Below are 26173 nucleotides of genomic sequence, written 5' to 3'. Positions count from 1 at the left end.
GAGATGATTACCCTATGTTGACCTATATCTACATCCATATAAATATTTCATGTATTATCTGTAATTAAATAAATATTTCAGGATTTTTTAATAGAAGATTCTAAATAAAATTATTATTTTAATATTTTTAGTTTCAGAATCAAGTGGTGTGCTAGAATTCCCTTCCTAAAGGCCCACTGTAAGACTTTATTGTTAAAAGAAGAATATCACCAAAGTTAAGGTCAAATTAAATTAACTTTTTTTTTCTTTTTACAGCCACACCTGTGGCATATGGAAGTTTCTGGGCTGGGGTCCAACTGGAGCTGCAGATGCAGTTGCAACTGCATTGTGACCTGTGCTGCAGCAACACAGATCCTTAACCCACTGAGGGAGGCCAGGGATCGAACCTGCATCCTCATGGACAATATGTTGGGATCCTAACTCCCTGAGCCATAATAAGAACTCCTAGATTACCTTTTTTAACCCTTCATAAGTTGCTGAACATCATGCCACATTGTAATTTGCTTCATATTCGAACCATGAGTTTTTCAAAAAATGTATTTTTTTTTTAATTTTCCCACTGTACAGCAAGGGGATCAAGTTATCCTTACATGTATACATTACAATTACATTTTTTTCCCCACCCTTTGTTCTGTTGCAACATAAGTATCTACACAAAGTTCTCAATGCTATTCAGCAGGATCGCCTTGTAAATCTGTTCTAAATTGTGTCTGATAAGCCCAAGCTCCCGATCCCTCCCACTCCCTCCCCCTCCCATCAAGCAGCCACAAGTCTCTTCTCCAAGTCCATGATTTTCTTTTCTGAGGAGATGTTCATTTGTGCTGGATATTAGATTCCAGTTATAAGTGATATCATATGGTATTTGTCTTTGTCTTTCTGGCTCATTTCACTCAGTATGAGATTCTCTAGTTCCATCCATGTTGCTGCAAATGGCATTATGTCATTCTTTTTTATGGCTGAGTAGTATTCCATTGTGTATATATACCACCTCTTCCGAATCCAATCATCTGTTGATGGACATTTGGGTTGTTTCCATGTCCTGGCTATTGTGAATAGTGCTGCAATGAACATGCAGGTGCATGTGTCTCTTTTAAGTAGAGTTTTGTCCGGATAGATGCCCAAGAGTGGGATTGCGGGGTCATATGGAAGTTCTATGTATAGATTTCTAAGGTATCTCCAAACTGTTCTCCATAGTGGCTGTACCAGTTTACATTCCCACCAGCAGTGCAGGAGGGTTCCCTTTTCTCCACACCCCCTCTAGCACTTGTTATTTGTGGATTTATGAATGATGGCCATTCTGACTGGGGTGAGGTAGTATCTCATGGTAGTTTTGATTTGCATTTCTCTTATAATCAGCGATGTTGAGCATTTTTTCATGTGTTTGCTGGCCATCTGTATATCTTCCTTGGAGAAATGTCTATTCAGGTCTTTTGCCCATTTTTCCATTGATTGATTGGCTTTTTTGCTGTTGGGTTGTATAAGTTGCTTATATATTCTAGAGATTAAGCCCTTGTCAGTTGCATCATTTGAAACTGTTTTCTCCCATTCTGTAAGTTGTCTTTTTGTTTTCTTTTGGGTTTCCTTTTCTGTGCAAAAGCTTTTCAGTTTGATTAGGTCCCATGGGTTTATTTTTGCTCTAATTTCTATTGCTTTGGGAGACTGACCTGAGAAAATATTCATGATGTTGATGTCAGAGAGTGTTTTGCCTATGTTTTCTTCTAGGAGTTTGATGGTGTCTTGTCATATATTTAAGTCTTTCAGCCAAAAAAATGTATTTTTTTGTTATGTCTCATGGCATTCTTTTTTTTTTTTCTTTCTTTTTTTTTGTCTTTTTAGGGCCACACCCACAGCATGTAGAGGTTCCCAGGCTAGAGGTTGAATCGGAGCTGTAACTGCTGGCCTATACCACAGCCAAAGCAATGCTAGATCCAAGCCTCATCTGTGACCTACACCACGGCTCATGGTAACTCTGGATCCTTAACCCACTGAGCAAAGTCAGGGATTGAACCTGCATCCTCATGGATACCAGTCAGATTCGATTCTGTTGGGCTATGACAGGAACTTCTCATGGCATTCTCTATGTGGAATTTCTTCTTGGAGCCCACTAACTTCCTCTTCTAATTTTGACCGATTATTTTCTAGACTTGCTCCACAGCTGTCGTCTTGGCACTTCATTCTGTTGGAATCCTGGGGAGCTCACTGGTTTTTCATATTCCAAGTCTTCTTTCCTATATTTCCAAAATATATACATATTTAAGTGGATTTCCTGGAAGAATAGTGAATTGATGGTTTAAGTTCTTGAATATCTATGAGTATCTTTGATTTGGATTCACATTTGATTTTTAATTTGCCATTTTTTAGAAATGAGGGTATATTATAATTTCATGTAGAAATTGAAAATTTTGCTGCGCTGTCATTTAGCATCTTGGTGATAGGAAATCTGAGACCAGATGATTTTTGGTTGATGCTTTAGAAATTTAATTTGACTAAGTAATTAATTGTATTTACAGCACAATTTGGTAATAACTTCATTTTATAGTTAGTCCATTAAGTCTATTTAATTTATATGTAAATTATAAATTTATGAATTAAATTTATGTTCCATACTTTGGGGTATAGACAGAGCATTTAACAAGTCAAAAATTGATTTGGTTAAAAATCATTTGGATGGCACTGAATTTATTCCTATGGCAAGTATTAAGTCGTATAAAACCTGCTTCCTGACCCAGAGAAGTTATTGCGACTATGGTTATTTTATATAATGTTCATACTACTTAAAATTTACTTATAAGTATTTAGAGTAAATATTATCCCATATTTTTTAAATTTAAAAGAAAAGCAACTATTTTTTTCAAAATATATAGTTTTGACATCTAGAATATTAGGGGTGATAAGAAAACAGAGGATAACAGAGCTTTTTACAAGAATCAACTAAAGTAAAATATGTCTATTACTATAGCATCATGGAATATATTTTAAAAGGCATAGGTGGTAGAGCCAAGTAGACAGTGGATTCAAACAACAACTCTTTTCTTTGTTGTCTGTGTAAACTTCAATGGTTAGTTATTATTATTATTATATTTTGTCTTTTGTCTTTTTAGGGCCGCACCCATGGTATATGAAGTTTCCCAGGCTAGGGGTCCAATCGGAGCTATTGCTGCCAGCCTATGCCAGAGCCACAGCAACGCCAGATCTGAGCCTCGAATGAGATGTACACCACAGCTCACCGCAATGCTGGATCCTTGACCCACTGAGTGAGGCCAGGGATTCGTTTACGCTGCACCACGAGAGGAACTCCCCAAGGTTAGCTATTATTTTTAAGCTCCTATCTTCTCATCTATTAAGCAAATTATTCATACCCATAGAGTTAAAAGGCAGTGTAAGAGATATAAGTCCTAGTTTATTTTTGGCACTAATGTAACATAAGCATTTTATATACATTCTCTTTATATACATTAATCTTTTTAAACAGCTTCTTACAGTAGATATTACTATCAAGTAGTCCAAATTGTTGGCATCAATTTATTCAAAATATTTTCTTATTGTCCTTCTAATGAACTTTAGATCTGTAGTGACAATTCAATTCTTCTTTCAAAGCTGATATTGGTAATTTGCATTCCCTTTCTCTCTTCTTCCGAATCAGTATAGCCAGGGGTTGATAGATTTTGTTGATCTTTTCGAAGAAACAGTTTTTGGCATTTTAAGTTTTCTCACTTGTTAGTTTTCTGTTTCTCTGATTTCTACTCTTACTTTTATTATTTTCTTCCTTCTATTTATTCTTGGTTTACTGTTCTTTTTCTAGCTTCTTCTGGTGGAACTTAAAGCCATTGGATTGAAATCTTTTCCATTTCCTAATATAAGATTTTTTTTTCTTTTTATAGCTGCACTTGAGGCATATGGACGTTCCTGGGCTAGGGGTTGAATCAGAGAAGCTGAGGCATTCGCCACAGCCATGGCAACGCCAGATCAGAGCTGCATCTACGACCGATGCTGCAGCTTGCGGCCAAGTCACATCCTTAACCTACTGAGTGAAGCCACCCACCCACATCCTCATAGAGACAATGTTGAATCCTTAACCCGCTGAGCCACAACTCCAGTATAAGCATTTAAACATTCCCATATATGCATGCACTCATTTGCATCCCATATATTTTATATTGCATTTTCATTATCACTCAGGATATACTTTGTCTTGAAATCCGTTTTGTCTGATGTTAATGAAACATTACTCCATCCTTTCCCGCGCACTGTTAGCATGGCATTATGTTTCCCATCTATTTACTTTCAATCCATCTGTTCTTTATTTTTAAGGTTCATTTCTGCAAGAGCTAGCACATAATTGGGGTTTGCCTTTTTTTTTTTTGCTTTTCAGGGCTGTGCTAGCAGCATATGGAGGGTCCCAGGATAGGGGTTGAATTGGAGCTACAGCTCCCAGCCTACACCACAACCACAGCAACTCTGGATTCCCGACCCACTGAGTAAGGCCAGGGATCAAATGTGCATCCTCATAGATACTAGTTGGATTTGTTTCCACTGTGCCACAACGGAAACTCTGGGGGAGGGTTTGCTTTTTTAAAAATCCAATTTGACAGTTTAATTCTGTTAATTGACATGTGTAGTCCATTAACATTTAATGTAAATATTGATTTTGAGGGAATTTTTTCAATCAATTATTATTTGTTTTCTCTTTGCCAGCTGTTTTTGTTCCTCTGCTCCTCCTTTCTTGCTATTTTTGATTAATCAAAAATTTTTAAATGCTGTTTTTAATTTTGTTATTGGCATTTTAGCCATACCTTTCTGCATTACTTTTTAAAAAATTTATTGTTTTTATTAAAGTATACTTGATTTACAATATTGTGCCAATTCTGCATTACTTTTTAAGTGTTTGCTCTAGGAATTACAATATGTATTTTTAACTTTTCACATGGGACTTAAAATTAATATTTTACTACTTTACATAAAATGTAAGATTAAGATGGATCCTCAAATAGGAAAATATGCTTTTAGAATCTTAAGTGCATGCATAGGACTTTTAAAGGCATGGTGGTCCTAAAAAGACTCCAAGGCAGCTCAAGGTATAGAAGGAATCATTCTGGCTAGATTTGTAGATGAGGTTTTCTTTTATTTTGGTAGAGTGACCCACACAATGTTTTTTAAGATAATTGCACTGATGGAAGGACGAATAGCTTGGGCCAAAAGGCATGGAGTTAGTTAAAAATAAAATGAAACAATGAAAAGAGGCCTTTGAAACTCTAATATATTGGGTAGAAAGCAGGCTGAGATGCTCTCTGCTTCACAATTTTTTTTTTTTTTTGGTCTTTTTGCCTTTTTTGGGGCCGCTCCCGTGGCATATGGAGGTTCCCAGGCTAAGGGTCGAATCGGAGCTGTAGCCACCGGCCTGCGCCAGAGCCACAGCAACGCAAGATCCGAGCCGCATCTGCAAACTACACCACAGCTCACGGCAACGCCGGATTATTAACCCACTGAGCAAGGGCAGGGATCGAACCCCCAACCTCATGGTTCCTAGTTGGATTCGTTAACCACTGCGCCATGACGGGAACTCCTATTTCACAATTTTGGCTAGATTAGCCACGGATAGAGCAATGGTAGGTATGATTAAGATTAATTCTGGGAATGTCTCATATTTCATTGATGAACTTCACTATCTGTGTGTGTGTGTGTGTGTGTATGCACCAGCAGAATATGGAGGTTCCCAGGCTAGGGGTTAAATCAGAGCTGTAGCCACCGGCCTCCACTACAGCCACAGCAATGTGGGATCCGAGCTATGTCTGTGTCCTGTGCCACAGCTCATGGCAATGCCAGATCCTTAACCTACTGAGCAATGCCAGGGATCGAACCTGCATCCTCATGGATACTAGTCAGATTTGTTTCTGCTGAGCCATGACAGGAAATCCTGAACTTCACAATATTAAGGCACATGGTAAACCCTCATAATTTTACAATTTAAAGTAGACCACACAGAATAAGACATTGACTAATTTATTTGTGGAGACACTATTTCAATTTTCTTAATAAGTGTTTCTACTAGATCTTTACTAACAACATCTATAAATAAATAATGATGGACATGCTAGCCATGATTGTGAACATCAGAGCATGTATTTGCAAAGTTTTAGAGTTGTCTATTAACATTTACTAATTTGGGTTTATAGAATCCTACTTTTCTGGAGACTACTAATGAGACAGTTAATGAACAACAAAGCTGTCATATATCTTCTCGTGAAGATTAGAAAAACCCATTAATTCACCAAAATTGAAAAGGGAATAGTTACATATGGAACACTAATTATAAAACAGGTTTTTAATTTCAATGAAAATGTTCACAACCTATTTGGGATACATCTGAAACATTTGCAGAAACCATTTTTTTTCTCCTGGTGGTGACAGCCAGACTGTTGAAGTTCATGACATGCAATTTTCCAGACAGTCTTTAAAAAGAGTGCTCAATAATATTATTTGGACGTGGATCAAGTCCTGTGCAGATGCTGACACCCTACTCAAAGCTGCATGACAAATAAAATACCTTACTAAAGAATTCTTTGATAATTCATATTGTTGTAAGATGGACAATTATCTATATGAAATGATAAAGTATAAGCCATTGTAAAATTAAAAATTTATGTCTATGTACTGTCTCCTTATGTGAAGAATAAACTAAAGAATTGAGGCAATCTATATGGGTAACTCAGACTAAACAATGTTTGATTTGCAAAAAAATACATACCCAAAAAGGTTGAATTATGGAGAATTGCCTCACGTTTTTTTTCGTTATGTAGAATGTGTGTATTAGAGTGCATAGGATGTGCTTGCTTATGTGTCTTTGTATACATTGTGTGGACCAGATCCAGAAGGAATTTGTAAGGAGTGTTACTTACCTTGGATTTGACCTCACCATCAGAATCTTGACTCTAATTGTCAATAGACCCAATCCGAGTGTCTATCAGGGTCTCTCAACCTTGACCCTGTTGACATTTGGGGCTTTCTTGTTCTGGGCTAACTTATGCCTTCTAGGATGTTTCACAGCATCCTTGACCTCTGCTCACTGGATACCTTCATGGGGACAACCACGTGGAAAGTCCCCAGATATTGCCAAACATTCCCTGTGAGGGGTGAGAAGGTGTCAAAATCATCCCTTATTGGAATTCCCGTTGTGGCGCAGTGGTTAACGAATCCGACTAGCAACCTCATGGTTGTGGGTTTGATCCCTGGCCTTGCTCAGTGGGTTAAGGATCTGGTGTTGCTGTGAGCTGTGGTGTAGATCGCAGATGAGGCTCAGATCTGGCATTGCTGTGGCTCTGGCATAGGCCAGCGGCTATAGCTCTGATTGGACCCCTAGCCTGGGAGCCTTCATATGCCACAGGAGTGGCCCAAGAAATGGCAACAAGACAAAAAAAAAAAAAATCACCCCTGATTGAGAACCACTGGTCTATATATAACCTTGCTCTTATGATCTACACTTTCTAGAATGGTGTGTAAGGCAGTTCAGCCCCGTAAAGAACTACTGTACTTGAACCAATATCTAATCAAAAAGTTAACTGAAATCTAGAAGATGATGTAAAATCATTCCATCAAGTTCTATACCTTCAAGTTCTCTTTCTAGTCAGCCTCAGTGAGTGGCTGAGAAATTATTCTATCATTCTGTCGTAATCAAGGCTGAGAACCCTTTCCTGGTTCCATGCTAAAAAGAATATGTTGGATTCTTACCTTTTTCAGATGGGAGAACTATCACAACTTGGCCTTTTTAATGTCATCCTTCCACTGCTTCTATGTAATTTTGTGCTGATTGAATCATTTTTGTTAGGGATGAGGATAGGTAAGCGTGAAGGGAATGAAAGTGTTAGTAAATACCATCATTTCACATATAAATAATAGCTAATAGAGGGCTTCTTTACTTTTACAGGCTAGATTAGGTTTCAGCAAATTTTCTCTGTAAAGAGCCAGATAGTAAATATATAAGGGTTTGTGGGCCACATATTCTCTTCTGCAACTTCTCCACTCTGCTGCTACAGTACAAAGGCATCTACTGACAATGTGTAAACAAAAGGACATGGTTGTATAGCAGTACATCTTTATTTTACCAACAGGTTGCAATGGAATTTGGCTTGTGGACCTAAGTTTGCCACCCCCTGTCCTAGAACACCAGAAATAGCTTTCATATTTCTTTGTTCTTATTTTATCCCATTTCTCTCTCCCCTCCATGGCAATCACAATTCAAATTTGTTTCACCATGCTCTTGGATTGGAAGAATCAATATTGTCAAAATGACTATACTGCCCAAGGCAATCTACAGATTCAGTGCAATCCCTATCAAATTACCAAGGACATTCTTCACAGAACTAGAGAAAAACATTTTAAAATGTGTGTGGAAACACAAAAGACCCTGACTAGCCAAAGCAATATTGAGAAAGAAAATCAGATATGAAGGAATCAGACTCCTTGACTTCAGACTATACTGCAAAGCTACCATTATCAAAAGAGTAAGGTAATGGCACAAAAACAGACATACAGATCAATGAAACAGGATAGAAAGCTCAGAAGTAAGCCCAAACACCTATGGTCAACTAATTTATGAAAAAAAAGAGGCAAGAATATACAGTGGAAGAAAGATAGTCTCTTTAATAAGTGGTACTGTGAAAACTGGACAGCTATGTGTAAAAGAATGAAATTAGAACACTCTTTAACACTATGCACAAAAATAAACTCAAAATGGATTAAAGATCTAAATGTAAAGCCAGATACTATAAAACTCCTAGAGGAAAACATAGATAGAATGCTCTTTGACATAAATCATGGCAGCATCTTGATTGATCCACCTCCTAGAATAAAGACAATAAAAACAAAAGTAAAGCAATGAGACCTAATCAAAATTATAAGCTTTTGCACAGCAAAGGGAAATCATAAAAAAAAACAAAAAGACAGCCCACAGAATGGGAGAAAAATTTTGCAAACAATTCAATAGGCAAGGGCCTAATCTCCAAAATATAAAAATAGCTCATGCAACTCAACAAGGAAACTACAAACAATGCAATCGAAAAATGAGCAGAAGACCTAAATAGACATTTCTCCAAAGAACGTATACAGTTGGTCAGAAGGCACATAAAAAAATGCTCAACATCACTAATTATTAGAGAAATGCAAATTAAAACTACAGTGAGGTACCACCTCACACTGGTCAGAATGGCCGTCATTAACAAAACAAATAACAAATTCTGGAGAGGGTGTGGAGAAAATTTGACTTTCACTCTTGGTGGGAATGTAAATTGGTATAACCACTATGGAAAAGAGGATGGAGTTATCTCAGAAAACTAAATGTAGAACTATCATATGATCCACTAAACTCACTCCTGGGCATATATCTGGACAAAACATTCATTCAGAAAGATACATGCACCCGTGTGTTCATCACAGTGTTGTTCATAATAGCCAAGACACGGAAACCCTAAATGTCCATCAACAGATGAATGGATTAAGAAGATGTGGCACATATATAAATGTAATACTACTCAGCCATAAAAAAGAAGGAAATGATGCCATTTGCAGCAATATAGATGCAACTCGACATTCTCAGACTAAATGAAGTAAATCAGAAAGAAAAAGACAAATACCATATGATATCACTTATATGCGGAATCTAAAATACGACACAAATGATCCTATCTACAAAAAAGAAACAGATCCTGGGCATGGAGAGCAGATTTGTGGTTGCAAGGGGGAAGGGAGAGGGAATGGGGTGGATGGGGAATTTGGGGTTGGTAGATGCAAATTGTAACATTTGGAGTGAATAAGCAATGGTGTCCTACTGTACAACACAGGGAGCTCTGTCCAATCTCTTGGATTAGAACATGATGGAAGATAGTATATAAAAAAATAATGCACATATATGTATAACTGGGTCACTTTGCTGTACAATAGAAATTGAAGGAACATTATAAATCAACTATACTTTAATAAATTTAAAAAATTCTGTTTCTGCTTTCTATTTAGTTAAAAATAAATGTCTATCATTCATTTGCTTTTTAAAACTCAAGTTTTATGACAATGTATATATGATAAATATGTTATTTTCACTTGGTTTTGAGCTTTGTAAAATTGTACTGTACTCATAAGGGTTACTGTGAACACATGGTAAATTATGAAAGCATTTTTAATAGTTTTTATTGTTGAAGATACAAGTTATTTAGTAGTGATTGCCTTCCTACATCTTTGCATGTGGCTTCTGTTCTTTGAACTTGCTGTTCACTTCAGCTTAATATTAATCCATTAAGAAAGACTGAATCATTTTTAAATAAGTATATTGGAATATTGGAAGAAATAATAACCAGAATATTGGGATTTTTTTTTTTTGGTCCTTTGTCTTTATAGGCCCACACCCATGGCATATGGAGGTTCCCAGGCTAGGGGTCTAATCGGAGCTGTTGCTGCTGGCCTACACCACAGCTCACGGCAACGCCAGATCCTTAACCTACTGAGTGAGGCCAGGGATCGAATCTGCAACCTCATGGTTCCTCATCGGATTCATTTCTGCTGTGCCACGATGGGAACTCCTCTGGGATGGACATTTTTTTTTTTTTTTTTTTAGCATAAGCTAATAAACTCATCTCAAAACAGAATCAATTATACAAAAAAGTTCATCTATAATTAGGTAGAGATGCAAATTACATTTTGATTCTTTTTATGCTCCCACTTTATCCCACTCATAAGTTAGGTCTTCTTTAACCATTTCAGTTCAGCATAATAAAGTATAAATCTAAAGAATCATATATTACTACAGTACATTGAATGAATTAAGAGTGAATCCATAGGTGATTATATTATTGGAATTCACTTCACTCACATAAGGTACTCCTTTATCAAAATGGTGAAACAAAGAAAGAAAAAACATAAAGGATTGAATCCTGACTCTTTTTTTTATTTTTTTTTTTTTTGTCTCTAGAGTCATTCAGCTTTTCCTCTTTTACCCATGTTGCTCTGTTCCCTGGCAGAGAGTTCCTCTGCTTAGAACCAAATTAAGATCATGGGTAGCAGCTGAGGGCCAATGAAGTTGATTCTGGGGAATCTAAATATTCAGACAGTATAAGGTTTAACAAAAACATAAATCTATCACATGCATTTATTGTCAAAATATAACATATAATTTCTGTTTAGTTATAACTCACTGCAAAAAGCCATACTACCAATGGCCAAATATTAGGCATTATAAAAACAAAAGCTTATAAATCAAATGTAATGGATTTGGAAATATGGGACCACAATGGAGTGCTAACACTCTCTGAATGACAACTTTAACTTCTCTAAATTGGCCTGTAGCCATAGGGTTAATAACAGCTCCATAACTATGGATGGGTAATTTTACAGCCTTTTCACATTCTGTCTGCAGCATTTAATGTGATTTTTGTTTTAGGGCTCTGATCTCCTGGCTGTGAATAAGTAATGTGAATGCATAAATAAATTTTATCAAAAGTAAAAATAGCATGTGGCAAATTGGAAGATTCACTGAGGAAGGGTTGAGGGGGGTCATACAGATTGTTAATGATTCTAAAAACAATTTTCATTCAGCTAATTCACTCCTTGATTTACTGTTTTCCAAGGGAGCTCAATGTGTATCACTTCTTAAGATTTGCTTTTCTAAAATATTAGTCTTAGAAGAAGAAAGAGAGATAATTTATCTCCTTGGTCTAATTCTGAAATATATCCAAGCTAACTCAGAGACAAAGAGAAATTTTGCTAGGGCTCTTTAAGAAAAAAAAAAAATCTGCTTTTTGCTTTCCTTTTTCTTCTTTCTTTTCCACAAGAATGTAGTCAAGTATTTAGCTGTAATGTGACTTTTAGGACATGTAAACACTCTTTTGTCATAAAAATTCCTTCTTTATCAGTTGACTGATCTTTGATATTCTACAGTTAGAAATTCTTTGCTTAGTTTTTGACATCTAGTGCCCTGGAGGTAAAAACATTAAGTAGTCTTTTCTTTCTAAAAATGATTAATTAGCTTATTATATAAATTAGCTTTCGGAGCAGTAATTCGGCTAATTTGTATTGAGTACTTTGCTATGTTCCAGGTATTTGTGTCTTATCTCATTTTGTCCTCACTTAAATATTATGAATATGTTAATCATATTATTCCCATTTTTTTGCAGGTAGAGAAAACTGAGGCTCAAAAAGGTAAATAGTGTTGTTCAAGGTCGGAGAGCTAATAAGAGGCAAAACTGAGCTTCTCATTTAGGTCTCTGACTCCAGTATTTGTGCTCTTAAATGCTACACTGTGATGTAAGGGAATGAGGAAAAGAAGAGTATAGAAAAAACTAAGCACTGACGGAAACATTACAGTGGGTGAAGGTCAGGAAGGGACAGACGAGGATGCTGGAAGATGATCCTGACCTCTTCACTGTTTTTCGGTTTTGCTTTTTCTTTTGGAGAGGGGAAGGCTCAACAAAGCGCAGGCATGGAAGGATGGCTTACCTATTGTAGGCAGTACAGGGTTGTATGAACTATAAATTGTAACTTAGTAGGTCATGAAGTCAATTTAATAGATTATGAGCAGCATATGGGGGTGGGGAGCTGGCACCATCTTAGGAGAGTTTATTAAAATATGTCATAACCCATATTACAAGAGTTAAATAATAGTAAGGACCAAAGCTAGGAAAAAGAGAATGTCCTAAAGTGTTTATCATACGTAAAGTAATATATGTATGATAATGGATATTAGAGAGGTCTCTTCAACATCCATACCACTCCTCCCCCACAATGTCACAGTGTGTGGTTTGGGGAATTTATCATCGCCTCAGGGGCAGAACCTGATTAATTTGAGCAACTCATTGTAACTCTCTCCAGCATTCCTGTCATAATTGTTTCAGGCTTCTAGGTCTAGGTCAAGAAGGCAAAAAAAAAAAAAATTCTCTAGAGGAAGAGTTATGTGGTCAGCATGTTAATAAAATAAAATGGAAAATAATACAAAATATAGAGTGCATTATAGGAATTTTTGCTTTTTAATTTTTTTGGAATTTTTATTTTTTTTAATTTTTTATTAAAGTTGATTTACAATGTTATGACAATTTCTGCTGTGCGGCGTATATACATTCTTTTTTGCACATTATCATCCTCTATCATGTTACATCACAAGCGACTAGACATAGTTCCCTGTGCTATACAGTAGGATCTTATCCACTCAAAATGCAATAGTTTACATCTAGTAACCCCAAACTTGCAGTCCATCCCACTCTCTCCCCCTCCCCCTTGGCAACCAAAATGTGTTCTCCATGTGCATGTGTTTGTTTCTTTTCTATCAATAGGTTCATTTGTGCCATATTTTAGATTCCAGATATGTGATATCATATGGTATTTGTCTTTCTTTTTCTGACTTACTTCACTTCATACGAGAGTCTTTAGTTCCATCTATGTTGTTGCAAATGGAATAATTTTGTACTTTTTTATGGCTGAGTAGTATTCTATTGTGTATATATACCACATCTTCTTAATCCATTCACCCATTACAGGAATTTTTAGCAAGCATAGTGTACATTAGAATTTATGCTGTGGCTGCTATGAATTGTGACACAGAAAATAATTGAAAAGGATGTTAATGCAACAACTATCTAGAAATAGCCTTGGTCTTTTGCCCATTGGTGCCTCATCTGAAGGTGTAGCATATAATAATAAGAAAATAATAATAGCAATAATAATAATAATAATACCTAATTAATGCCTATAAAGCCCTTACTGTGTTCCAGGGACTGTTCTAAGAACCTTGACTACATTAATTTTTTTTTTTCTTTTTATGGCCACACATGCAGCATAAGGAAGTTCTTTGACTAGGGGTCAAAGAGGAGCTTCAGCTGAGGCCTATGCCACAGCCACAGCAATACCAGATCTGAGCTGCTTCTGCAACCTACACAGTAGCTTGTGGCAATACCAGATCCTTAACCCACTGAACGAGGCCAGGGATGGATCTTGCATCTTCGGAGGGACAGCAATGGATTCTTAACCTATTGAGCCACAACAGGAACTCCCTTAATTTTTAAATCATTAAGGTCTCTGATTTAAGGACTCAATTTAGTCCCATTTTAAAGATAAGAAGAAGAAGGACAGAGTTAAGCAACACCTTCAAGATCCACAGAAAGTATGAGGTAAAGCTGAGTTATAACATCAGGCTTATTTGGCTCTACAAACTGTGTTCATGATCATCAGGCTGTATTGACCATTACTTTTTTGGGGTATCAATATTTTATGAATTAATTTTGTATTAACAAAATTTACCTTTAACTGTGAAACAAAGTAAAGGAGAAACTGATTCATAGTTAGCAAAGCTAACTTACAGTTTAGCTGAGATTTTCAACTGAGTTTCAATGTATGTGTGAGTTTTTTTTAAAGAGCATTATAGATTAGGAACAAATATAATATTTGAATTGAGATAACACAATTACCTTTAAATAAGTGGTTTTTATTATTAGAAGATGGAGAATGATAAAGTGAAAAATTCAGAGGCATGTTCATTTTCATCTGTTGAGTATGGAAATGGAAATAGTTAACAATGAGAAAATGTTGACTGTTATCAGAGTTTGGTCAGAACAGTATAACCAGTATTAATGATATAGAATAAAGAATTTATAAGAGAGTTTAGACCTTATATAATTATGGGATCTAATGGAAATGTCTATACAGGGACTCTTGAGCCTGGTGTTGGATCTGATGTTGTTATAAGTCAGCTAGGCTGGCTATTGGGAAGGAGAGCAGGACATGAAATTAGTAAAAGCAAGGACATACCTAGTCTTTCTCTCATTATTTCCAATCCAATGAGATGATACAGGGTGACCTGCAATAGAAGCTGACATCCTTTGCCATAGAAAACACACCCCTGACCCACCTTGTAGAGAAGTATAAGGAGGAAATCCACTGGGAACTGGAGGTGCTGTGGTCCTGGCTGCTATCTCCCTCCTATAAGGTTAGCTTCCAGCAGATCAACAATAAGGCACATGAGTGCTGTATTGCCTGACATCCTTGCACCGACCTTAAATATGGAAAAAAAGAGAACAGGGAGGGAGGATGGAAAGGGAGGAGAAGAGGAGGTAAGTGTTGTTTCTTCACTTTCATTTTCAAATGTCATGCAAATTTCTATTGTGGCCAATACCAGTTGGAGCCATACATGAAGGGGCTTGTAGGAAATCAGTTTGCTTAGCTAAACTGATACAGTCCATTGCCATCATAGTTCTAATTAGTAAATTTAGATTTCTTATAAGCTACATCTCCAAGACAAAAAATTGAAGGCAAGACTTTCAAAAGAATGTTATTTCAAATGTGATTTTATCAAAGTATAAAACACAATGTAAATGACAAACCTATGTGTTACAAGTTATTATATTCTTGTACATAAAAGCTTAAAACTTTCAAATTAAAAAAATTTGGAAACACAGCCTGTGAAACTTGCAAATTTTTTTCAAGGAAAGAAAAAATTACTTGTGCAATTTTCTTATATATATATATATATATATATATTCTTTTTTTTTAAATAATGAGAGCTCTTTAGTAGGTTCTATTTGCATATAATATCTTTTCCTATCCTCTCACTTTCAGTCTGTGTGTGTCCTTAATGCTAAAGTGAGTCTCTTGTAAGCAGCATGTACAGGTCTTGTGTCTTAATCCAATCAGTCAGTCACCATATGTCTTTTGATTGGAGCACTTAGTCCATTGACATTTGAAGTAATCATTGATAGTTATGTACTTACGGTCATTTTATTACTTGTTTTTCAGTTTTTTTGTAAATTTTCCCTGTTCTTTTTTTCTTTTTTAGTTTCTTCTCTTCTGGTTTGATGATTTTCTTTAATGGTATGCCAGTGTTCCTTTCTGTTTTGTTTTTGTGTATATATCTTATAGGCTTTTGATTTGTTATTATTATGAGATTCATATATGTTGACCTATAATTGTATCTAGTTGCTTTAAACAGGTGGTCATTTAAGTTCAAACATTTTAAAAGATTGACATTTTTACTCCCCTTCTTCACTTTTTGTGTTTTTGATGTCATATCTGACATCTTAATATTTATCCCTTTACTGATTCTTGTAGTTATAGTTGATTTTACAATTTTTTGATCTTTGTTTTTGGGCCACACCCTCAATGTATGGAAGTTCCTGGGTTCGGGACTGAACCCATGCACAGCAGCGACCCAAGCCCTTCAGTAACAACACCAGATCCTTAACCCGCTGTGCCACAAGGGAAATCCCACAATTTACTTTTAAAAGCACATTCTTGGATATAACACACACACACACACACACACACACACACACACACACACACACACACAATAACCTGGTCTTTAACCTGCTGAGCTACCGGGGAACTCTTAAAATTTTTTGGTTTTTAATCTTTGTATTAGCTTCTTTAAATAATTGAACCTCATCCTTTAAATATATATTGACCTTTACTAGTAGGAATTTTTCCTTTCCTGTAGGTTCCTACCTTTTGTTATAGGCTGTTCTTTTCCACTTAGAGAAGAACACTAACATTTCTTTTAGAGTAACTTTGGCACTGATGAACTTTTTTAGTTTTTGCTTGTCTGAGAACTTTTAAAAATAAATTCTCACCTTTAATTCTAAATGATAATCTTGCCAGGTAAATTATCCTAGGTTGCAGGATTTCCCTTTCTGCATTTTAAATGTGTCGTATCACTCCCTTTTGGCCTTCAAAGTTTATGCAGAAAAATCAGCTGATAGCCTTAAGAGGCTTTTTTCTTTTTTTTTTTTTCTTTTTTGTATTTATTTCTTTGTTTTCTTTTGTTGCCTTTAGCATTCTCTTTGTCATTTTAATTATGATATGTCTTGGTGTGGTTCTGTGGGGTTCATCTTGTTTGAGACCCTATGTTCTTCCTGTACTTGGATATGCTTTTCCTTCTTTGGGATTGGGAAGTTTTAAGCCATTTAATACAGTACATTTTTGACCTCTTTCTCTTCAGGAGACCCCAATAATGCAAATGTTAGTATGCTTGATGTTGTCTCCAAGATTCCTTAAACTATTCTCATTTTAAAAAACTTGCTTTCTGCTGTTCTAATTGAGTGATTTTCATTATTCCGTCTTCTGTATCGCTTATGTGTTCTTTTGCATTACCTAGTCTGATGTTAATTTCCTCTACTGTGTTTATTTCAGTTATTCTACTCTTCAGTTCTGTTTCTTTAAATTATCTAGTTCCTTATTAAATTTCTCACTGTGTTCATCTGTTCTTTTCTCTAAGTCGGTTAGCATTCTTATTACTAATGCTTTGAGCTCCTTGGCAAATTGGTAAATTGTTTATTTCTTTTTCATTACTTGTTTTTTCAGGGGTTTTCTCTTGCTCTTTCAATTGAAACAAGTTCCTCTGCCTTCTCATTTTGCTTATCTTTGTCTCTTATGAAAATATGTGGAACAGTTACCTATTGTGGTCTTGAAAGGTGACCTTGTTTTGGAGCATCCCTATATAGTCTGCGTGTGCCGAGTGGCTGTGGTGGGAGAGCTGGATCTGATGTGAACACAATTCACATCTTTACTTAGGGTGTGCTGGCTGTTATCACCTTGGCAGCATGTGGATGGAAGGGGCTAGAGCCAGATCCAAATGAAAGCTAAGGCTTCTCTTCTGCTCAGTGGCTGTCACCACACTATCAAGGCTGGGGTCGAGTCCCAAGTTGCTGGAGCAGAAGCCCAGAGGATCAGGTCTGAGCTGGCCTTTAACGGTACACTCTCACTTCTTCCAGCACCTAATACCCTCACCTCGGAGGGGAATAGTGCTGGAGTAAGAGGGGCTGGTGTGGGTTCTCAGCATGGGTGAGGGTGCAGGCTATGGTGGTCCAGCCATGCTTAGAGACCTGGACTGCTTCTGATGCCCTGCTTGTGTAAATGCCAATGACGGCTTTCCCCTCCTTGCTCAGCCACTACTCTGGGTCTGAGCCACTTTCATCCCTCACAGCTAAGCTGTGCCTTGGCCACGGCCCCTCACCCCTCACCCCAGTGTGGAGCTGCATTGTTCCCACTGGCCTTCCAACCAGCCAAGTTGACTTGTCTTCCAGGTGTGGGACACCAGGGCAGGGGCATCCAATATGTGGCTCTGACTACTCTCTCCTCATGGAGGGTTTCCACCTGTGTAATTCCCCCCATCTGTTGCCCTGACCTGATCACTTCCCTTCCTTCCATGTGGCTCTTTCTTACAGCCTTGGTTGTTCCACACATAGATATATTTTTGATGTGTTCATGGTGGAAGCTTACTCTGCCATTTTGATCTCCTCTAAGAAATTGGTAGAGACAAATTTGATAGTAATTGTGTGTTATAAGAGCAATGTCTCATCAAGATATTAAAATTTTTTCTCTCAGGAGTTCCTGCTGGGACACAATGGGATTGGCGATGTCTCTGCTGCACTGAGATGCAGGTTCAATCCCCAACCCAGCACAGTGGGTTAAGGATCCAGTGTTGCTGCAGCTGTGACACAGATCACAACTGCAGCTTAAATATGATCCCTAGCCTCGGAACTCCATACGTGGCCAAAAAAAAAACAACTTTTTTTTTTCTTTCAGCAGATATGGTTAAGGTACTTGGAATTTTGAGAAATAAAACAACTTAGAGGTAAAAACTACATTGTTTATTAATAACCCACTATCCTCTCAAATATGATCAGTTGCAGAATATTTAGAAGCAATGCTTATTATATGATGTATATGTTATGTCATACTATAAATTGATGATAGCACCAGTTTTGCAAGTTACAAAATTTTAGTCCAGAGATACATGGCAAGATGATTTTATGAATATTTAAATTTAATCCACCCACAACTGGATGAGACATTATCTACAGAATTAGGAAAATGTGCTGTTAATTAATATAAAATATATTGGAAAATCTATAAAGGAATCAGAAGTTGGTGGAGCAGTAAGTATAATTGGAAAATATAGTGGAGTTATTTAAAAATATCAGAAGCTACGAGTGTCAGTGTTGTTTGACATATCAATAAGCTAAAAATGATATTTAATAAGAGAGTTTGGCATATTTAAAAAATATTGTTGTCATTCTTAGCTAAATTTGAAATGACATGATATATTTCAACAAATCAGATATATCTGAGATATAAGAAAAAATTAATGCTACAATGAGATTTCCAAGTCATGGTCAGAGTCACCTTGTTTTCAGCATTTTTGTAACTTTTTTTTTTTTTTTTTCCATCTTTGGCCACCAGGTCATGTGGAGTTCCTGGCCAGGGATCAGATCCAAGTATCAGTTGCTACCTACACCACAGATGTGGCATCCCCTGGATCCTTTAACCCTCTGTGCCAGGCCAGGCCAAGGGTCAAACCTACCTCCTGGTGTTGCAGAAATGACACTGATCATTGTGCCATAGCAAGAACTCCAGCGTTGTAACTTTTAATGACAAAAAAAATAAAATTAGAGATATTACATTTCACTATTTCAAACTTTTAATTGTTACTTCCAAGAGATATCTGAAAGATTGAGAAACATTTAAATAAAATCTATACTTGATTTTCAAAGTCTTGAACAAATAATTGAGTTAAACATAGTGCCTGAAGATATTCATGAAGCATATTTCTTCATTTACATAGTTCTTCAGCATAGTTCTTCATTTACACTGGAGAATGGTCATAGGCTTTAATTTTACCATAAATTTCAATTAGCTTGCAGAATTTTCTTATTATGTGGAATGTATTGCTATTATTACTATTCATAATGACCTGTTTGTATAAATTAGGATTTTTCAAACATGACCTTCATTAAAACCAAAAGAAATAAGCTCAATAGTGAATCAGATCAACATGTATCCCTATGTATGTGTGTTCCACACTGGATTGAACCATAAACAGGAAAGAACATCCATGATATTTAGTAAAGGCACTCCAAGCTTTTGTTTATATTGGAAATTATTTGTTGTGTTGTATTTAAATATTAAGACAATTCTATTAGATATTAACTTTGTTATATTCTCATCACATATAGTTGAGTGTGCATTTTGTTTTGTATTATATTTGGTGAACTTTTGGTGTGTATGTGTGTGTTATATCCAGGTATGTATTTTTAAAAGTAAATTGTGGGATTTTCCTTGTAGTACAGTGGGTTAAGGACCTAACATTGTCACTGCAGCAGCTCGGGTCACTGCTGTAGCACAGGTTCGATCCCTGGCCCAGGAATTTCCACATACTGCAGGCATGGCCAAAAAAAAAAAAAAAAAAAGTAAATTTTGTGTTTCTTTCACCAGAGGTCAATGAATAAATCAGCAAAGAGCAATATAACACAACTGTAAAAAATCTCTGGGTGGAATAAAAATGAGGGAAGAGAATAGAGGCATAAAAATGTGTAGTGAGCTTGTGGTTAAATTTTGTGGTTAAAGATTTGTGCAGAGATGGATTCAGTACTGGAACAATAAAGAAAAAGAAATGACCATGACAGGTCCAAAGTTAAATCAAGAGGATGTCCCACAATGGGAGTATTCCAGTGCTACAGTGCAGCTTGACTCCTTGTCTGGAACATAGCCAGGTCTGCTGTGGAGACAGCAAGATCCTTGTGTTACATAGAGTTGATGGTGAGTATATGGGTTCCTGTGGGAAATGGGAGAGACTTAACATTCTACCTACTCTGTTTTTTTCAAATTAAAGCTCATAAAATAGATGGAGAAGGAAACACATGTTACTTTAATACACTCTGTCCCACAGGATGTGAGAAGTTCAAAAAGATCCAGAAAATCAGTACAACATATTTCTTTGCAGTAGTGCTTGCTTATCATTTCAAGAGTTTGTTTACTTAAGGTGAATGAGAAGGTACTGGCTCAGGAGTACCATCTCTAGTACTCTCTTCCTCCATCTCTAGTCATGTGAGTGATGGAGATGGGGATGGAGATGGATATGGAGATGATACAAGAGAGAAAGAGAGGGAGAGAGAGAGGGATGGTTAGAGAGTGAAAGAGACTTATAGCACAGGGCTCAAGTAACATAGGATAAAGATTCATTTTTCTCTTATGTAGCAGTACAGACTTGTAAGTGTATGGCATAGGTAAGGCGGCAGCTCTGCTTCAGAAGATCTTCCAGCAACAAGATCATTCCATCTCATTGCTCCATCATCTCCTATGGCGCTGTCCTACAAAGATTGAATCTAGCCCCACAACATCTGCCTGCAGAAAGAAGGAGTGAAGGGAAGGAAATAGACTTTAATGATGTGATCTAGAGTTGGCACATTTCATTTCTACTCACAACCTGATAGCTAAAACTTACTCAAATGGATAAGTTTTCTCCAGCCTTCTATCACGTGCCTTGCTAAACTTGGAAGAATTCTATTAAATCTAGGGAGGGTGAAGGAGCTTTTGAGAATTCTCAGTATGTGCCACTAGCAAGAAAATGGATATGTACCAATCAGGGTCAGTATCAGTTTCTTTACTTATGAAACTGGAATAAAATCCTTTTTCAGTATTATTCTGAGAAATTTGTGAGAATATATATGAAAAGTGCTTTGGAGTTCCCACTGTAGTGCTATGGGATTGGCAGCATCTCTGCAGTGTCAGGATGCAGTTCTAATCCCTGCCCAGAGAACTCCATATGCTATGGGGTAGCCAAAAAAAGGAAAAAAAGAAAAGAAAATTGTTTTATACTTGTAAAATACTGAACTACAATTTTTTTATTTTTACTAATTATTGATGCTAGCATTCAAAAGACATATACACATAATTATGTACTTGTTTGTTCTTTTATGTTAGTCCATGTTGCTTTTTAATTATAGATTTCCTGATGGCCATGTATGAGACCTATCAATGTTGTAAAATTAATAAAACTTTATGTGTAAATATTATCAGAATATTGCAAGTTTAAAGTTCTTCAAGTACTTAAGTTCTTATGTAACTTGAGAAACAAATGAATAAATTAACCTTGTCTATATGTGGAAAATCAGCTCACTAAATCTATTGCTACACCTATTTGCCTTTGCCTGGTTGATTAATCAAACATTTAAAAGCCTTCATATAATGTGTGAATTAATCTCCTTTTTATTTTATTTGTTTCTTTGGGGATGTAAGAAAATAAAATGTTTGGCTGTGCAGTTTCTAAATACTCTATTTTTAGGTATACATCATCACATTTATTTCTATAAGAATATACATTGAATGCATCCTGATAAAAATTTTTATCAGCCATTTGATCATGCTATTATTTTGGAAGTGCCTTGCAGGATTTTGGCTTATTCCCCTTATTATTTCAGCCGTTTTATTGATTTCAAAGAGTTGTTAGTATATTGTTTTTCTCCCAATCTCTATTGAGGAATAATTTATAAATAAAAATTGTATATATTTAATATGTTCAGTGTCCTGCTTTTGTTTTGTTTCTTTGTCTTTTTAGGGCCGCACCCGTGGCACATGGAAATTCCCCGGTTAGGGGTTGAATTGGAGCTGCAGCCACAGCAACGCCGGATCCAGGCCATGTCTGCAACCTACACCACAGCTCACGGCGACGCTGGATCCTTAACCCACTGAGCAAGGCCAGGGATCGAACCCTCATCCTCATGGATACTAGTTGGGTTCATTACTGCTGAGCCAAAACAGAAACTCCCTACAGTGTGATGTTTTAATAAGTATATACATTGTGAAATGATCATCACGATCAAACTAAGTAACATATCCATCTCCTTACATAGTTACCATTATTATTAGAATTTTTTTTTGGTGTGGCGAGAACACTTGTGATCTGTTCTCTTAGTAAATGTTCAATATATAATACAATATCATTAACTATAGTCACCATGTTGCTCTTTAGATGTCCAGAATTTATTCATCCTATATAACTGAAACCTTGCAGCCTTTGACCAACATCTTCCCATTTCTATAGCACCTAGCCCCTGGCAACCATCTTTCTACTGTCTGTTATTATGACATTGACAGTTTTAGGTTCCACATATAAGTGAGACCATGTAGTATTTGTCCTCTGGCACCTGGCTTATTTCACTTGGCATAATGTCCTCAAAATTCATCTGTGTTGTTGATTTTCCTTCTTTCTTTCTTTTTTTAAGGCTGAATAATGTTTCATTGTATATATAGGTATATATCACACTTGAAATATCTGTTCATCAGTCTATGGACACTAGGATATTCATAGAGTTTGGCTATTGTGAGTCATGCTGCAGTGAACATAGGAGTGAATTATCTCTTTGAGATACTGATTTCATTTCCTTTGGATATATGCCCAGAAGTGGGATTGTGAGGTAACATGGTAGTCCTAATTTTTAATTTTTAAAGAAAATTTCATACTGTTTTTGACAATGGCTGTACCAAATTACATTCTTTTTTTTTTTTTTTTGTCTTTTGCCATTTCTTGGGCCGCTTCCGCGGCATATGGAGGTTCCCAGACTAGGGGTCTAATTGGAGCTGTAGACCCCGGCCTATGCCAGAGCCACAGCAATGCTGGATCCGAGCCGCATCTGCAACCTACATCACAGCTCACGGCAACACCGGATCATCAACCCACTGACCAAGGGCAGGGATCGAACCCGCAACCTCATGGTTCCTAGTCGGATTTGTTAACCACTGCGCCACGATGGGAACTCCCCCAAATTACATTCTTACAAATATTGCACAAGGCTTCCCTTTTCTCCTCATCCTGCAAATACTTATACCTTGGCTTTGATAAAGCCATCCTTACAGATGTGAGGGGATATCTCATGGTGGTTTTGATTTACAGTTCTCTTATGATTAGTGAAGTTGAGCACCTTTTCTTATACCTGTTGGAAATTTTATGTCTTCTTTAGAGAAATGTCTTTTCAGGTCCTTTGCCCATTTTAAAATGGGTTATTTGTTTGTTTGTTTTTTTGCTATTGAGTTGTTTAAGTTCTATATATATTTTGGATATTCGCCCCAAATCAAATGTATGGTTTGCAAATATTTTCTAACATTTCATAGTTTGTGTCTTCACTCTATTGTTTTCTGTAGTGTACAGAAACTTTTTAGTTTTATGTAACCCCTTTTTCCTGTTTTTGCTATTGTTTTCTGGGTCATAGCCCCAAAAAAATCTTTGCTCAGAATAATGTCTAGAAGTTTCTCCCCCTGTTTTTTTCCAGTAGTTTTACAGTTTCAGGCTTTACATTTGTCTTTAATACATTTTGAGTAAATTCTTGCATTCAGTGTAAGGTAAGTGTCTGATTTTGTTATTATGTATGTAGACATGCAGCTTTTCTAACACTGTTCATTGAAGAGGCTATTTTTTCCCCAGTGTATTTTCTTGGCATCCTTGTTGAAGATCATTGCCTGAAATGCTTAGATTTATTTCTGTGCTCTCTATCTATTCCATTGGTCTATATGTTTTTATGCCATAACTATACCATTTTGATTATTGTAGCTGTGTAATATATTTTGAAAGTAGTAAATGTGATGCCCTCAGCCTTGTTATTTTTTATTTTATTTTTTTTGCCCCACCTGTGGAATTATGGAAGTTTCTAGCCCAGAGACTGAATCTGAGCTGCAGCTGTGACTTGCATATACCAGGTGTGGCAATGGCAGATCCTTAACCCACTGTGGCATATATAGGTTGCAGCTGAGCCACTGCAGAGACAACTCTAGATCCCTAACCCACTGTGGCACAGAGAGACCTCTCCCAGCTTTGTTCTTTTTCAGGATTACTTTGGCTATTAGAAGTCTTTTGTGGTTCTATACAATGTTAGAATTGCTTTTTCTACTTCTGTAAAAAATACTATTAGAATCTTAATGGGGATTGCATTAAATCCGTAGATTACCTGGAGTCAAATGAGCATTTTAACAGTATTCTTCTAATCCACGAACATACTATTGTTCATTTATTTGTGTCTTCAATTCTTTCATCAATTTCGTAGAGTTTTCAGTGCACAGATCTTTCACGTCCTTGGCTGAATTTATTTGTAAACATTTTATGCTTTCTAGTGCTACAGTAAATGGTATCGTTTCATTAATTTCTCATTCTGATAGGTTGTGTTGGTGTATAGAAATGCTGTTGTTTTGGAAGTTGATTTTGTATTCTAAAAAATTTACTGATTTTTTTTTTTTATTCTAACAGTTTTTAGTGGAGTGTTGGTGGTTTTCTCTATATAGCAAGCAGAGACAATTTAACTTCTTTTCTAATTTGGGTGCCTCTTATTTCTTTTCCTTGACCAGTTGCTCTTGCTAGGGCTTCCAGTACTATGTTGACTACGAGTAATAAGATTGGACACCATTTTATTGTTCCTGATCTTAGAGGAAAACTTTTCAGCTTTTCACCATTGAGTATAATATTATCTGTGGACTTGTCATATTTGGACTTTGTTATGTTTGGGTGCATTTCTTCTGTATCCATTTTTGGAGAGCTTTTTATGATGAAAGGATGCTGATTTTTGTCAAATATTCTGTTTGCATTTATTGAGATGATATAGTTTTTATCCTTCATTCTGTTAATGAGTTGTATTACATTGACTTATTTGCATATGTTGAACCATCCCTGTATCTTAATGATAAATTCCACTTGATTATGTTGTATGATCCTTTTAATATGTGGTGGAATTTGGTTTGTTAATGTTTTTCTAAGGATTATTGCATCTAGTGAATACTAGAGATATTGGCCTGTATTTTTTTTTTTTTTTCAATGCCCTTGTCTGGCGTTGGTATATCAAGGTAATGGGGGTTGTATAAAATGGGTTTGGAAGTGTTCCCTCTTCCATTTTTTGGGAGAGCTTGAGGATTGGCATTAATTCATCTTTAACTATTTGGTAGAATTCACCAATGAAGCCACCTCATTCTGAGCTTTTCTTTGAAATATTTTTGTTTATTGATTTGTTTGTTTGTTTTGCTTTTTAGGGCTGCACCTGCGGCATACGAGAGTTCCCAGGCTAGGGGTCCAGTCAGAGCTGCAGCTGCTGGCTTTAACCACAGCCACAGCAATGCAAGATCTGAGCCATGTCTGTGACCTACACTGCAGCTCCCAGCAACATCATATCCCTAACCCACTGCACAAGGCCAGGAATCAAACCTGCATTCCCATGGTTACTAGTCAGCTTCGTTACTGCTGAGCCATGATGGGAACTCCTGTTTGAAAGGTTTTTGATTCCTGAATCAGTTCCCTTCTAATGGTCTGTTCAGATTTTCTGTTTCTTCTTGTGTCAGTCTGGATGGGTTGTATATTTCTAGGAATTTATCCCTTTCTTCTGTGTTATCCAAT

Source organism: Sus scrofa, chromosome 4 (assembly GCF_000003025.6).
Source record: "Sus scrofa isolate TJ Tabasco breed Duroc chromosome 4, Sscrofa11.1, whole genome shotgun sequence".
Taxonomy (NCBI): Eukaryota; Metazoa; Chordata; class Mammalia; order Artiodactyla; family Suidae; genus Sus; species Sus scrofa.
Note: the sequence above shows the minus strand (reverse complement) of the source record.